At 33.5% G+C, this 15,896-nt stretch overlaps 1 pseudogene; it reads left to right on the top strand.

Moving 5' to 3' along the window:
* The first annotated feature begins 1,060 nt into the window (after positions 1-1,060).
* Positions 1,061-6,509, top strand: LOC136998367 (zinc finger BED domain-containing protein 5-like; annotated as a pseudogene).
* The last annotated feature ends 9,387 nt before the right edge of the window (positions 6,510-15,896 follow it).

The following is a 15,896-nucleotide window of genomic DNA, read 5'->3' as shown; positions in this document are numbered from 1 at the left end:
ACATACATGCGTTTGAGGCGATCAAACCATTGTGGATAAAATCACTTTGCTTGCGCAAGACGGAGCAAAGCGACTTTAGCGATACATTTCGAAATTGAAATTTCGAGGCGGGCGGTATGTTTAGGATCGGGTCAAACTTTCATCAGTATCGGTTGCAATATTTTGAAGAATCCGCAAAAACTAATCTCGCGTGGCAGCACCTCTCAGTACGCACCGCGAGAGAAGAGAATTGGGCCAATTAGAGTGAGCCACGCGTTACCGTCGCGCCGCTCGCGATCGATAGAAAAATCATTTTGGAGCAGAAGAGAAGTATCTGAAAAATGGTCGGCGAGACAGGATGTGCTCTCGGTTCGATCGACAAAAGTTTCGCTTAACCGCATTTTCGCGTTCGCGAACATTTACCATAAGTGAGAGATCGAAATCTCATGTGGTATTTCTAGTAGTCTCGAGTGAATGAGAATTGAATTCCGGAGTATGCGCGCGCGACATTATCGTCGACGTGTTCGCGACATAAATACCGGAGTTTCGTGGCACGTGTCGAGTACGTGTGATAATGACGAACAACGATTCTTGAAAAATCCGTTGTTCTCTCGTGTCGTGTAAAGACGAGTTCATATTGGGAATTCGCTCTTTCCAAATCGACACCAAATTGAGAAAATCTCGGCTGCGAAGTAATCGCAAGGATTATCGCGCCGTCTTCGCGGAAGGTTTAACGCACCTGCCGCGCACGTGAACAGCGAGTGCTTCTCGCGAAGTCTTGCGGCAGCCGCGCACGTGATCAGCGAGTGCTTTTTGCGGAGTCTTGCGGCAGGAAAAGTGATACCTTTTCTTTTGCGAGCGCACGCCTAGCGCCGTCTTGCTAAGATCTTCTGTGTGAGAAACATTTGATAAATAAAAAGACAGTGTTTGTGACAGTTAAACCTTTAAAGTTGTTTCGCCTCTTTCACCTCAGCTCCTTGCTCAATACATCACTTTCGGTGCACACGCAGGTGCGCTACTATCCTACAAAATTATATACAGTCCACTTGTGATTCCTATCGCCCCCTACGATTTGCAATCACCAAAATCGAATCCAAATAAATTTATTGGCAAGTGAATCATTGCGCGAGACGCGGCAAAAAAAAAAAAAAAAAACCGAGCATGCTCGCTCAACGAAGCTTCGCATCGGACCGGCGTACTTAGACGCGCGTCCGTAACAGTCAATAATTACTTGACATCCGTAAACAACGTCAGTCTCAGACTAAATGTATTTGTACTTTTTACACGTAATTTTTTGTTTTTTGAAATGTATACTTAGAATGCACACGGACACGTGACGTAATCGGTTCTCACTTGTGCACCGAGCAGCGTGCAGCACCGTGCGGTGCTAGCCTGCTCGATCTAGCATCACTGCTGCACAGTGCTGCCAGTCGGGCCGGGTTGCCCCTCCGTTGTTTAAAGTCCCGCGCGCGTAACCATGGTAACCGCAGTAACGTGTTATGGGCGCGCAGCTGTGGCGTGACCGCGTGATCCCAGTAAACAGATAGGCGGTAGACGGTAAGACGCAAGACAACGTGTGATGGTGTGATGTGACATGAAGAAGAAGAAATAGGAAAAACAAATAGGTAAGTAATTGTGATATGTATATCTGTGATAATTATTTGTAATTATCTGTGATATTAGCTGCAATAGTAGTAGTAGTAGTAGTAGTAGTGTAGTAGTAGTAGTAGTAGTAGTAGTAGTGTAGTAGTAGTAGTAGTAGTAGTAGTAGTAGTAGTAGTGGTAATAGTAGTAGTAGTAATAGTAGTTTGCAATATTATTTGTGTAATATATATATATATATATATATTATTTGTGCAATATTATTGTGATAAATTTTAAAAATGAGTAGTTTTAATAACGATAATAATAATATTGAGAAAGGAGCTATTAAAAAAAAAGTTAAAGTTAGAAATTTTAATCAGTCGTGGTTAGAGGAAGATATTTTTAAAGGATGGTTAGCTCCCCATCCAGAAGAAAATAAAGCTTTGTGCGTTATATGTAATAAAACTATCAGATGTTGCAAAACGGATTTAAGACAGCATTCACAGACGGTTACACATATATATAATATGAAGGGTCAAACTCAAAGTCTCGATAATCATAACAAGCATTCTTTGCAATATAATGAAAGAGTAAAACGCGCGGAAATAAAATTAGCAGCTTTTTTGCCGACCATAATGTAGCTTTTTCTACTGTAGATCATTTAATACCGTTAATAAAAGATATTTGTTTTGAACCTAAAATTGCACAAGATCTTACACTAGGCCGAACTAAATGTATTCGTATTGTTAAAAATATTATTTCAAAGCGCGAAGAAGAAAAATTAATTTCCATTTTGCAAACATGTAAATTTTCCATTTTAATTGATGAAAGTACGGATATAACAAATACAAAATTCATGTGCCTGCTTGTTAAATATGTTTCGCCAATTAATAAAAAAGTAAAAACACAATTATTAAAGTTATTAGCATTAGATGCTACAAACTGTACTGCAAGTAAAATTTTTAAAGTTTTTAAAACATTTTTAGAAGAAAAAAATATTAATATTAAAAATATTATTGGAATGGCAAGTGATAACGCTGCAGTAATGACCGGGTGTAATAATTCTTTTTTCTCGCGTTTAAAAACTGAAGTACCTGGTGTGGTATTATTAAATTGTATTTGCCATTCATTCGCGATTGTGGCTAGTAAAGCTTGTGAAAAATTGCCACAAAAATGTGAAACTATCATTAGAAATGTTACAAGTTATATTTCGGGTAGTGTAAAAAGATGTGCAATTTTAGAAATGGTTCAAAACTCTTTAAATGTTGAAAAACATAAAATGTTAAAATTATCTAATACAAGGTGGCTTGCTTTACACCAATGCTTGACTAGACTTCTTGATAATTGGGAAGTTCTGCAAAATTACTTTCATTCGGCCGTTGTAGAAGAAAAATCTGGATCTGCAGAAACTATTCTTGCGCAATTAAATGATAATGCCATTAAAGCCTATTTATTATTTTTAAAATATTCGTTAAATTTTTTCAATACATTTAATGCTCTTTTTCAGTCACGCAAAATTTTAGTACATGAGTTATATTCTAGTAGTCAAAAAATAATATTTAATATGGCTGATAATTTTATGATTTTAGAGACTTTGGATGACATTTCTACTTTAAATGTAGATGATGAAAATAATATGAAACAACTGACCGATATATGTGTGGGACCATTATGTGAAAGCTTTTTGCAAACTCAGCCTTTAGAATTTGTGCAAGTAAAATTAAAATGTTTAGATTTTTATAAAACAGCTGTTAAAGAAATGATGAAACGTTTACCTTATAACGATCCTTTATTTCAACAATTAACTTTTTTAAATCCTAAAATTGCACTTTATCGTGAAGGTAGAGTTCAAATTAAAGATTTGTCATTTATTGCTACGCGTTTAAATATTGAAAATATTGATATTAGAAAATTAGCTGTAGAGTGGAGAATTTTGCCAACTTCTTTTAATGATTTAGAAAAAAAAGAATTAGTTATTTTAGAAATCGATGAGGTGTGGAAAAAAATATTTGATCTTAAAAATTTTAATGAGGAAAAGATGTTTCCAAATTTAGAGTTATTAGTTGAGTCCGTTCTTACTTTTCCTCATTCAAATGCCGAAGCGGAACGGATCTTTTCAATAGTAACGGACACAAAAACTAAGAAAAGAAATTGTTTAGCTGATGATACAATTTCCGCTATTTGTAAAATTAAATCTAGTTTTCAGGCTGAGAATATTACTTGTGTAAATTTTGAAGTAGATTCGCGACATATAGAATTGCACAACACGCAAAACTTATATCCGAAGCAACATACATCTGATAGTGATTAATTTTTTTATTTTAATTTTTTTTAATTTTTTTAAAATTTAAATTTAAATTTTCATAGTTTTAACTTTTTTATTCGCACATGTAGCAATTTTTTTAATTAATTATAAAATATTAATGTTCTTTTTTAATTTCAGATATTCTTGTCTAGTCTTTAAGATCTTTTTATTTTATTTTATGATAATAATATATTTTATTTCAGACAAGAATATTTTATTTTAGTCGTTCATAATAATTATAAAGTTTCTTTTATGTTATGAAAAAAGATGAAAAAAGACTGATAATTTATAATATTAATATATTAATATAATATTAATATGTAATATAATTTATAATTATATAATTTATAATATAATATTTTATTTTAATAAAATGTTTATTTTTATGTTATAAAAATATTATAATTTTTGTTTTCATGAATACTGGTAAGGTTTTTGGCAGTTTTCCTTACCCTTGTAACAAATGTTGGTATTCATTATTTATTATTTCTGCCAAATAAAGCATTTCTTTGTAATTATAAAAATGTGTCTTTACACTTATTTTCCTATTATATTCTATCCTATCCTATTCCTTTCTTTTAAATAAATATTTTTATCGCTTCCTATTCTCATTCTAAAATTCTTTCCTTATTATTAAAAAAAATAAAAATTTAGATTTATGTTTACTGGGATCCACACATCTTACAATACAGTACTGTGCACGGCCTGGTTTGTGGAGGGGATTGGAGGGGCAACCCGGCCCGACTGGCAGCACTGCTGCTGCAGCATTTAAAATCCATGTTTGAATATAAAATTAACATATAGGGCCACTTTTTCCAACGTCGGTTAAGTCTAACCGTCTGTTAACTTTTTAGAATAGCCAACTTAAAACTCGAAATTTGTACATATATGTCGTTAATCCTGAAATCTTAGTATATTGATATAAAATGTATAGAAATTCACTGTAAAAAAAGGTTTTGCAACTAATACTATATTATTATATTATATATAATATTTAGCTTATAAGAGAAATTTTTTTCTTTAATTGCAATATTTTATTCTTTATGTTGGCAATCCTGTAACCTGTTGGTTAAAGTTGACCGACGTTGGAAAAAGTCAAGATCTATAGAGAGAAGGTTACCTCAGGAAAACCGGTTGTGGGCGAGGGACGATGAAGTAAGGGGGGAGCTAGAAACAGCTTGGTGGCGAGGGGCGATGAAGGAAGGGGAGAGCATGATGATCTCATCGACAAACAGTAGCTGTCTGAGATAGCTTCTGTTTGCCGATGAGATCATCATTGCCCCTCTTGCCGCTCGCCCCGCTCAGCATTTGCCCCTCTTGCCGTTCGTCCCTCTTTGCGCGTGAGGTAACCTTCTCTCTATAGATCTTGGGAAAAAGTGGCCCTTATTGTCAATATTGGATTTTTGAGACAAGAAATGTGCGAGCATTTTGAACACATTGTGGTTGTCACACAACTAGGACAATCTTGAAATAAATATTCGGCTAGATGTGCCGCATTACTATTTACATTTAGTGATTGTATTTAACGACGCGTGTTTCTTTTTTCAAAAAGTCCTATTGATTTTAATATTTGCGCCCTTTCAACATAGTTGTTCAAAATTGTAAAAGCCTTGCGAGAAAGATAAAGCAAGGTCGCGGATATTTTCACCGCCGAGTTGTTATTCCGCGTATTTTCGATTCCGAGCGCGAGAAGTTGACAAAACGCGCCTTTGTCTCGAGCCTTAGCGCCCGCGAGGAGCCTCGCTAGCGAATCACGTTTCGGCACGCGCGTGCCACGCGTCAACCGAATGATCTATCGACTGCCGTTGCCGTCGATCCTGCGTATTTTGAAAATGAGTCTGTCCAAAGAGCTCGGTGGAGAAAGACTATCTCCAAGGGCTCCTTCAATTATTTCGAGAGCAGTGCGTAGAGAGCGAATCGAGTTTATCTTTAATCCGAGCCTTTTGAATAAAGTCACATATATAAAACCAACGTCTAATTTATCCCGATCACATCCTTCCTAATCCGTATTAATAAAAGAACCGGTAATCAAATAAATATTTTCCGTTCTGTGAGAAAAAAAAAAAAAAATTAATCGAAGGTTTCTGCACAATAGTCGCTAGCTTGAATCATTTTTCTGTTTAAGATCTTTCGTGACAGTTGGATCGTGTGATTCAAACTATCAATTGTTTTATTATTATATGATCAAGAGACACGGTAGTGTCTCGCGCCAAGTTCACGCGCAGCGCAAGACCGACCGTGTATCTTTACGCGAGCCCGAAAGTTGAGACGAGCCGAGATTATCGGATCTCAATAACGGCTGGGCCGATTGAGTTGTTGTTGGGCTCAATCGATAGCGCATACCCAAATTACATAAGAAAAGTATGCTTGTTTTTACTGTTGGTGCTGTAGAAAAAAAGTTATAATAGTCCAAAGTCGAAATGTCTAAAATAGTACGATAAAAATGTCCAGCTAAAATGTCCATGTTCCGATTTCTGACGTTAGGTGCGCTGATGGCGCTGAGAAGCCGCGCGGCGCGCGCTTACGTTGGCATTTGCATTTATTTATCAAGAGACACGGTAGTGTCTCGCGCCAAGTTCACGCGCAGCGCAAGACCGACCGTGTATCTTTACGCGAGCACATGAGCTGATAGGAGTCGAGATTTTCATATCTCAATAATGCGTGGACCGATCGAATTTATAATAGGCTCAATCGATAGAGCACATGCGATTTACATAATAAAAGTATCTTTACTTTTTTTGTACATGCTTTCTAAAAAACTATATTAATTGCCAAAGTTTGCCAAAGTTTGCCAAAGTCGAAATATGCCGAAATCTATGTAAGGCTTGGTCGTCGTCGTCTGTTCGTCATCCTTCTCTAATATATAAGTTTTTCCTTTGTCAACTAGAAGCATCAAAATGCGACATGGTTGTCCTTTTCTACATCCCGTGAAATGTCAATTCCCGCATAAGAGCGTCTTTTTTCTTTCCTTTCTTTTTCTAAAAGATGTCTGTCCTTTTTCAACATGGCGGCGCTCAGACCTGTCAGCTCGCAGCTTTGATGACACTAATCACATTGATATAATTAATATCGGTCGTAAAATGTATATGTAACGTGTTGTGGAGACGAATAGAGATAGTGTATATCAAAATAATAGTATTCTTTATAAAAAAAATTTTTCTCGTCTTGAAGTGCAGAAGTGTAGCAACACACATGCTGACAACACTCTTAAAGGGAACGTTCACAAGTGTCCCCTCCCGATTTGATTCTCCTTGAAATATGTTGTAAAACATACAATTTGAGAAGACACGTATTTTTTTATAGCGGCCCTAACTCAAATTTAAAGGGTGAAACACCCTTTTGAAAAAAACGAGTTTTTTCTTTGTGTGTAACTATCGCCAAAACCGTAGGAGATATAAAAAAATGTTTCAAGTAGAAGTTGTATGGCTTGTAATGGGCTTTATAACTGTGTAGTTGGATTTTCAAAAATGTAATTTTTTTTAATTTACTCTTACCCCTTGGTATTATTTTTTCGAATTTCAAAATTTTTGTAATGACAAAAGTTGTAGCATTTTTTACGCTAAATTCAACCATATATGATTTTATTATGTTCCGAAATCGCATCTTTCAAAAATAAGTCATCAGTATCATATTATATGCGTCGCGCTGCATGACGCATTGTTTATACCGCACTTGTGTTGCGCAATAGTCGTTAAATAAATATAAAAATGACATGTTATCATATATTTAAGGAAGAAAAGTTAACTAAAATTGTTGCTAAAGCATCCCTTCCACATTACACTCTTATAGATAATCGCTGCATTTCGTATGCAGCGCGTTGTCATATACAAGTTAGCTATCAGCGCATATTACACTTTGAAGTTTTGCTTGCAGTGACCACGGGAAAATAATTTATGAAACGAAAACAGTGAATGAATCACAATCTATTCAACATATATCCACCCTGACTCTACTCTCTTGGCCCGACTTGACTGACAATGAATAAAATTCTGTACATACTCTTTTTCAATAATTTTAATATACTGCGATATATTCTACATACTATTACATTCTATTAAATTATTACGATTTTTTTAAACTATGGTATATAAAATCTTGAAATATAAAATGTATATTATAAGTATAATTATAATATTATGAAACAATAAATACGCTTTTATATATATATAAGCTTATTTATATATATTATAATTATACTTATAATATACATTTTATATACCATAGTTTAAAAAAATCGTAGTAATTTAGTGGAATGTAATAGCATGTAGAATCACAGTATATTAAAATTATTGAAAAAGAGTAAACTGTACAGAATTTTATATTTTATTTCATTCTCAGTCAAGTCGGGCCAAGAAGGTAGAGTCAGGGTAGATATATGTTGAATAGATTGATTCATTCACTGTTTTCGTTTCATAAATTATTTTCCCGTGGTCACTGCAAGCAAAACTTCAAAGTGTAATATGCGCTGATAGCTAACTTGCATATAACAACGCGCTGCGCACGAAATGCAGCGATTATCTATAAGAGTGTAATGTGAAAGAGATGCTTTAGCAACAATTTTAGTTAACTTTTCTTTCTCAAATATATAATAACATGTTATTTTTATATTTGTTTTGCGACTATGCACAACACAAGTGCGGTATAAACGGTCATGCAGCGCGACGCATATAATGTGATACTGATGACTCATTTTTGAAAGATGTGATTTCGAAACATAATAAAATCATATATGGTTGAATTCAGCGTAAAAAATGCTACAACTTTTGTCATTACAAAAATTTTGAAATTTGAAAAAATAATAACAAGGGGTGGGGGTAAATTAAAAAAAATTTCATTTTTTGAAAATTTAACTACACAGTTATAAAGTCCATTACAAGCCATACAACTTCTATTTGAAATATTTTTTTATCTCCTACGGTTTTGGCGATAGTTACACACAAAGAAAAAAATCGTTTTTTTTTCAAAGGAGTGTTTGATCCCTTAAATTTGAGTTAGGGCCGCTATAAAAAAATACGTGTCTCCTCAAATTGTATGTTTTACAACATATTTCAAGGAAAATCAAATCGGGGAGGGGACACTTGTGAACGTTCCCTTGTTAGTATTCTGTAGTTAGTGGACAGAAAGTGTACTTTGTGCACATTGGTGGAATCGGCAGGTATGTAATGTTTATAGAGAAGAAATGTCTAACACTTGGATTGAAGCTGACGATACGCTAATTAAAAAAAGACAATGGCCTAGAGGTGCTAAAGATGTTTTTGTCATTCTTACAGAAATTTGATCAAAAGTAATCTGTTTTTATATATGAAAAAACGCAATAACTTAGAAATACAAATGGTTTTTTATACCCTTTTTATGATCACTAATAATTTTCTTATAAAACATGTTGTAAAATATAAAAAAAAATTATTAGGTTTGTATAAATTAAGATTTCTATAATCAAAAAGAGGATTGTCGTATTGAAAATATGACGGGAGTGATGGTGGGATATTATTACCATTATTTTTACTAAAAAAAAGAATCATATTTATTAAAATTATTTTTACTAAAAAAAAGAAATGATATCTCACAAAAAAACCTTTTTTTTAAAAAAGGTAAAAAAGGGCGCCAAGTACACGCCTTGTTATATTAAAAAAAAGTTTTCCTCATAAAAAAACCTTTCCAAAAAATTGTTTTTTTTTAAAAAGTTTTCCTCATAAAAAACCTTTTCAAAGAACTGTACTTTCAAAAATATATTATATTAAAAAAAAGTTTTTCTCACAAAAAACTTTTCCAAAAAAAGTTGTATATATCATAAAAAACTTTTCAAAAAGATTGTATTTTTTTTTTCCAAAAATATATTATAAAAAAATCTTTTTAAAAAAATTATATATATTTATTATAAAAAACCTTTCCAAAAAAATTGTACTTTTAAAAAAAGTTGTATATATTAAATAAAAATTTGCTACATATTCTGTCTATAAAAGAGGTGATATCAGAAAATGACGCCAAGTTTAAATAAAGAACCTTTCAAAAAAAGTTGCATGTATATCTAATTATTTATTTAAAAATGATATTTATGTTTATATCTAGTTAATTCTTTTTAAGTATACTTTTTAAAATAATTGCATTTGTATCTAGTTATTTTTTTTATATCTGTATCTAGTTAAATAAAAAAATTTTTCAAATTTAATCAAAATAAAAAAATATTACAAAATTTCGCAAAAAACTTGGCGCTGCTATAAAATAGCCTTCATTGCTCTATAATATTTTAAGATGTATAATAATATTTTAAGGCTATTTTATAGCAGCGCCAAGTTTTTTGCGAAATTTTGTAATATTTTTTTATTTTGATTAAATTTGAAAAATTTTTTTATTTAACTAGATACAGATATAAAAAAAATAACTAGATACAAATGCAATTATTTTAAAAAGTATACTTAAAAAGAATTAACTAGATATAAACATAAATATCATTTTTAAATAAATAATTAGATATACATGCAACTTTTTTTGAAAGGTTCTTTATTTAAACTTGGCGTCATTTTCTGATATCACCTCTTTTATAGACAGAATATGTAGCAAATTTTTATTTAATATATACAACTTTTTTTAAAAGTACAATTTTTTTGGAAAGGTTTTTTATAATAAATATATATAATTTTTTTAAAAAGATTTTTTTATAATATATTTTTGGAAAAAAAAAAAAAAATACAATCTTTTTGAAAAGTTTTTTATGATATATACAACTTTTTTTGGAAAAGTTTTTTGTGAGAAAAACTTTTTTTTAATATAATATATTTTTGAAAGTACAGTTCTTTGAAAAGGTTTTTTATGAGGAAAACTTTTTAAAAAAAAAACAATTTTTTGGAAAGGTTTTTTTATGAGGAAAACTTTTTTTTAATATAACAAGGCGTGTACTTGGCGCCCTTTTTTTACCTTTTTTAAAAAAAAATTCATATAACGCGAGTCCTGCTACTATGATCTGCAATATAAAATCGAATGCGCATGTTTCCTGAATAACTATGATTTGTTTGTTTATGATAACTAGATTGCATAGATTGCCATTGCGAATTAATGGCAATCCTACTACGCTTTTTATGTTGTCAGTGCTCTAATCGAGACATGAATCTAAATAATTTGGTTTACAACGTTTTAGTGAAACAGTTGAAGACGTAGAGATTCCTGTGTCGCCTTTTCTCTTCAATTTTTCATCTGATTAAAAGAATTATTGCTAATTTCTCTTCACGGTTATTTGTGACAGATGCTTTAGGTGATATTTTTAAAGAAGGTGATTCTTAGTAGCTAAAATCTGTAAACAATGACTGTGGTATAGTTTCAGACGACATCGTAGACAAACTGTATGCTTCTGTGTATACTTCATTATTGCAGCTCATATCAAATGTATTTTCGAGTTTTTCAGCTTCGTCAGAAGAGGTAGTTTTTAGATCTGGACATTCATTTATTACTTCATTTAAATCTGTTTGGGTAATAACAGTATTTTCCTTATCCGTAGCATGATCATGATGTTCAGCATTTGTTAGAAAGAGCTTCCCTTCAATATACTGTACATGTTGCAAAAGAAACTTGTCTACGCGTATTGGCAACTGACCTTTAAAAATTTTACATTTTAAAGTAGAAAATTCTGCTTCTACGGAAGAAGACGTAGCTGTTTTATCTCTAATCTTAAAATATTGTCTCATTATACCCGTCCAAAGAGATAAGGAACCCATCAGTAACCTGATTTTTTGTGCCACTTCTATATCATAAAAAGCGTTTAGTTGTCCCATTTAATGTGATGCAATTTATTTTGCTTGATTGTAAATAATTGTTACCCATTCTGCCCAACTTTCTGACATTCCATCATCATCAACATATTATGTAAGAAACATTCATTATCTGGTGTATTGTCGCCAATTGTTACACCTTTAATGTGGTTATTCGCGAACCGGAGGAACCCGAAGGTGAACTTCAGAATCTAGTAGCTTGCCATTTCCATTTTCACTGATCTTTTCGTTTAACGCAATTACTAGCACTGACTTCAACAACGTCTCTATTTCGGCTAGATTGTCGGACTGATAGACGATGCAAATACATCTTAGAAAGAACTGACGTATCTTTGATGTTTTTTTTTTAACATAGCCAGCGAACCACCAATGCAACATGTGACCAACATTCAATCGAATGAAACAGTCGGGCAATGTCGATGTACATTTGGAAAATATTATATTATAGCAAATTTCTAAATAGTTTTGCAAATCTCGACAATTTCCAAAAATTTGGGCAACAGCCACTAAAATTGCTTTTCCAAAATTGCTTATTACAAATCGCGATATCGGCCTGCCGCTTCTTAATATCTCAAGTAAGAAAAATGAAATTTGTGATGTGTGCTGTTTTGTGGAAATCATTTTAAAGGCGGGAAAATTACCTTTGTTTGTATCACACATACATTGATAAAGGAGTAAGTATGGTAATTTTTATCCATTTGGAAGTAATAGTTTATTAGCTATTCCTCCAATTGCATTGATTGTAAGAAAAGAATTTTTACCTTTGCAGGCGTTTTTATATAATATGCGATGTTCTTCGCTCCAGTATAAACAATAAAACGGATCGTAACCAATGTTACGGATGGTGCCTCGAAGTATTGAATGTTTTGCATTTTGTAAATTCTCGATAGGATTTGTACTTTGTATTTAAAGACGTATTGTATTTATCTAACAACTGTTGTTTTGCCTTTCTTAAAACGGTAGAATTATAAATTATGGACGGAACCGAATCCTCAATTTCCATTAAACGAATCGCTTCGTTGCGTCTCCATTCAGAAGCACATTTTCGCCCATCTACTAATTCGGTAGCAATTTCTCGGCGATAACCTCTCAATTGTCGTTTCTTTGAATGCAAAAAATTTGGCTGAAAATTTGTAACTTTACATTCAAATATCATGTCATTAGATTTTTGCGGTTTTTTGTGTAAGAATCCGTATATGATTGCGCTGCATTCTTTACATTTTCCATTAAATACAGCGTAACGCTTAACATTGCTAGTTACATAAATCTTTGCACGTTTGAAAGATAATGTGTAAGGATTTTGCCGGGGCAAGGGAAAGGAAAGAAGACCATGCTTCTCGTGACGTATTCTTTATTCTACTATAGCTAGAACCTGACTGATTCCTCTCCCTCGATCCACGCAGTGGATCGTATATCACTACGCGCTTTAGGCGCGTGTGGCGCCGTATAGGCCTTTACAAATGCACATTCAATTTTTGCCTGTTGGTAAATTTTTTCCCCAAACAAATCGGTCCATTTTTTAGGTTTAAAAACCTTATATTTTCGATTACCATAAGCAACTGTCTTTTCTTTTATTTTGTTCCACTTATTACCTGAAATTATCAGTCGAAAAAATTTTTCAACATTTTTAGACGTCTTTGTTTTGTTATAGTCTCATTGTCAGTTAGGGAATAGTTTAATGAAGCCGTGAAATTATTTGTCTCATTTTTAATATCAAACGCATTCAAAACAGCCGTGTACATTTTTTTTGCGATCAGTTCGAAGGATTTGATATATATGTTTTGTGGATATTTTACTATTGCATTCAAGCATTCTTTCTGAAATTTTTTTGTAAATCTCATGTGAAGAACGATATATTTTCCCATTATCATCTATTGTTTGATATTCTTTACAGGTCAATAAAGTTAAAAGCGTTTCTGTATCGTACATCGTATTCTATACTAAAAAAATCTAAATAAAAAACTAAAATTTAAGAAATGGAAACGTGCGCTATATGAACAAGATTTTTTGCTTTTAGAAACGATTTAAAACTGTGTAATTAAACCACACTTACTAAAGAAATTATTTAAATATTAAAAGAATACTAATATATATCACCTTATATATATGTGTGTAAATAAAGCAGCTCGTATAACAAATAAAAAATAAATTTTATTTGTAAATGCTATAAAACACTTAATACTAGAAGCGCAAGCATCAAAATGTACAGAATGGTGATGCGACTGTTCTGCGCGACGAAGACTTGACAAGCCAGTGTCTTCAGTAATGCTAGATTCGAACCGCAAACTGAAAAAGAAGAGGGCACGTCCCCTCCACTCAGCCTCTCTCCACAATCGCGCATTTACTGTTTCAGTCAAAGGTGACTAGAAGTTTCTTGACACTACGGCAATATGTATTTTAATAACTAACTTTTTGAAACAAGAAACACGCGCTGTCAAAGACAATCGCTAAACGTAAATAGTAATTTTCAATTTTCTACAAATTTTTTACAGATACAAACTTATTGCTGACTAATATCGTCAAGATAAAAGTTAACAAAAAATATATAAATATAACGTTCACAGTCTTCATTTAAAAGTATTACTGATAACTTTAAAATATTTAGTTTTACAAATTCTTTTGAGAATTCTGAGAGTTTTATTGAGAATTCTAGATAGCACTCGTAGAGTTCTATCAAAAATCCTAATGACAAAAATCTGTAAAATTGAAACCGAAAAAATTATGAATGATTACAAGTGTCGACTTTGTAGTTTTAAAGTTCAAAAAAATTTTTGGAAAGTTCTAGGAGTTCTGTTGAGAGTTCTGGATAGCCTTCGCAAAGTTCTATCAATGAAGAAATGAAGAAATGCATTAAACTGATAGTTTTGAAGTTGTGACTATTTCAGTACTGCTATTTTTGTACTACTTTCGAGTATTCAATCCCGATATTTTCTCGAACGCAACTATTTCTAAAATGTATTAAGAACTCTAAAACTATATAAAATCTATCTGGAACTCTAATAAAAAATGATTTTTTTCTAGCTGCGTAAAGTTAGTCCCCCATTCTTTAAAACGCATTTTAGCGTTTTTAATGGCCAGAACTATTTCTTAAAACTGTCAAGAACTCTGGAACTATTGGAAATCTGTACAAAACTCTGAAAAAAATTAATTTTTTAAAGAATGGGGGCTAACTTCACAGGGGTGGCCGTCTCTTTGGGGCTCTCAGAGAACAGACGAAAAAGGTGCCAAACTCGAGAACCTCATCCAGGCATTTGGCCTCCAGGTGTTGAATGACGCTGCTCAACCTCCCACCTACTGGACTGTGGAAGGGTCGTCTTATATATGGTAGATGTTACTCTCTCGTCCCTTACCATGAGTCAATTCATCGGCGAGTGAAAGGTGAGGCAGGATTGGACGAGCAGCGATTACAACTCCGTGGATATCAGAGTGAGGGTGCTCAGAACAACGGGCAATGACCGAGGGGCTGAGACCAATCGATTCGACACGTGTCGGGCCGATTGGGATCAGTTCGCCGACAGCCTGCGCGATCTAGGTCGCAACTCGAGGTCCTCGGTCTGCAATCTGCGGAGGATGTAGAGGTGATGGCGCAGGAGCTTACGGTGGTGTTCCAAGAGGCCCGTAAGTCTTCCATGCCAAGGAAACGAAGGTTTAGGAAATCCAATCCGTGGTAGACTAGGGAACTGAGTGTCATCAAAAAGTCAGTATATAGGTTGAGACGTGCCACCCAGATAGAACGAGGGAAGCTTAATTATCTCATCCTGCTCCAAAAGTACCGCGTGTCTTTGCGGAACTACAGCAGAGAGGTAAGAAAAGCGAAGCTCGCAAGCTGGTGAAAATTTGTCACGTCAATTCGCACGGCAATTCGGAAGCTTGGGACTACGTTTACACGCAACAAGCCGAGAAGCTCCGGGTTAAGAGGGTGCTTAACATTCTCCGGTGTGGCGAATACTCTACCAACACCGTAAGAGACACAGCTAGCTACCTTTTAGATGTCCATGCTCCAGATGACCGGGAGAATAAGGATACTGAAAATCAAAAGTTAGCTAGGGAAAATGCGCAAGTTGCGCCAAATACGGCCGATGCTCCTATCTTAACGGAACAAGAAGTGGTCGAGGTAGTTAGAAGCTTTAAAAATTATAAAGCATCCGGACCTGATCTAATCGAAGTCAGTGTCTTGAAGGTAGCTTGTAGAATAATCCTAGTCAGTCAGATAGTTAGGTTATTTAACGGGTGCCTTCAGTGAAGGCGTCTTTCCTTCGACTTGG

The sequence above is a fragment of the Linepithema humile genome, chromosome 3 (genome assembly GCF_040581485.1).
Source record: "Linepithema humile isolate Giens D197 chromosome 3, Lhum_UNIL_v1.0, whole genome shotgun sequence".
Classification (NCBI taxonomy): Eukaryota; Metazoa; Arthropoda; class Insecta; order Hymenoptera; family Formicidae; genus Linepithema; species Linepithema humile.
This window is presented reverse-complemented; position numbering and strand designations above follow the sequence as displayed.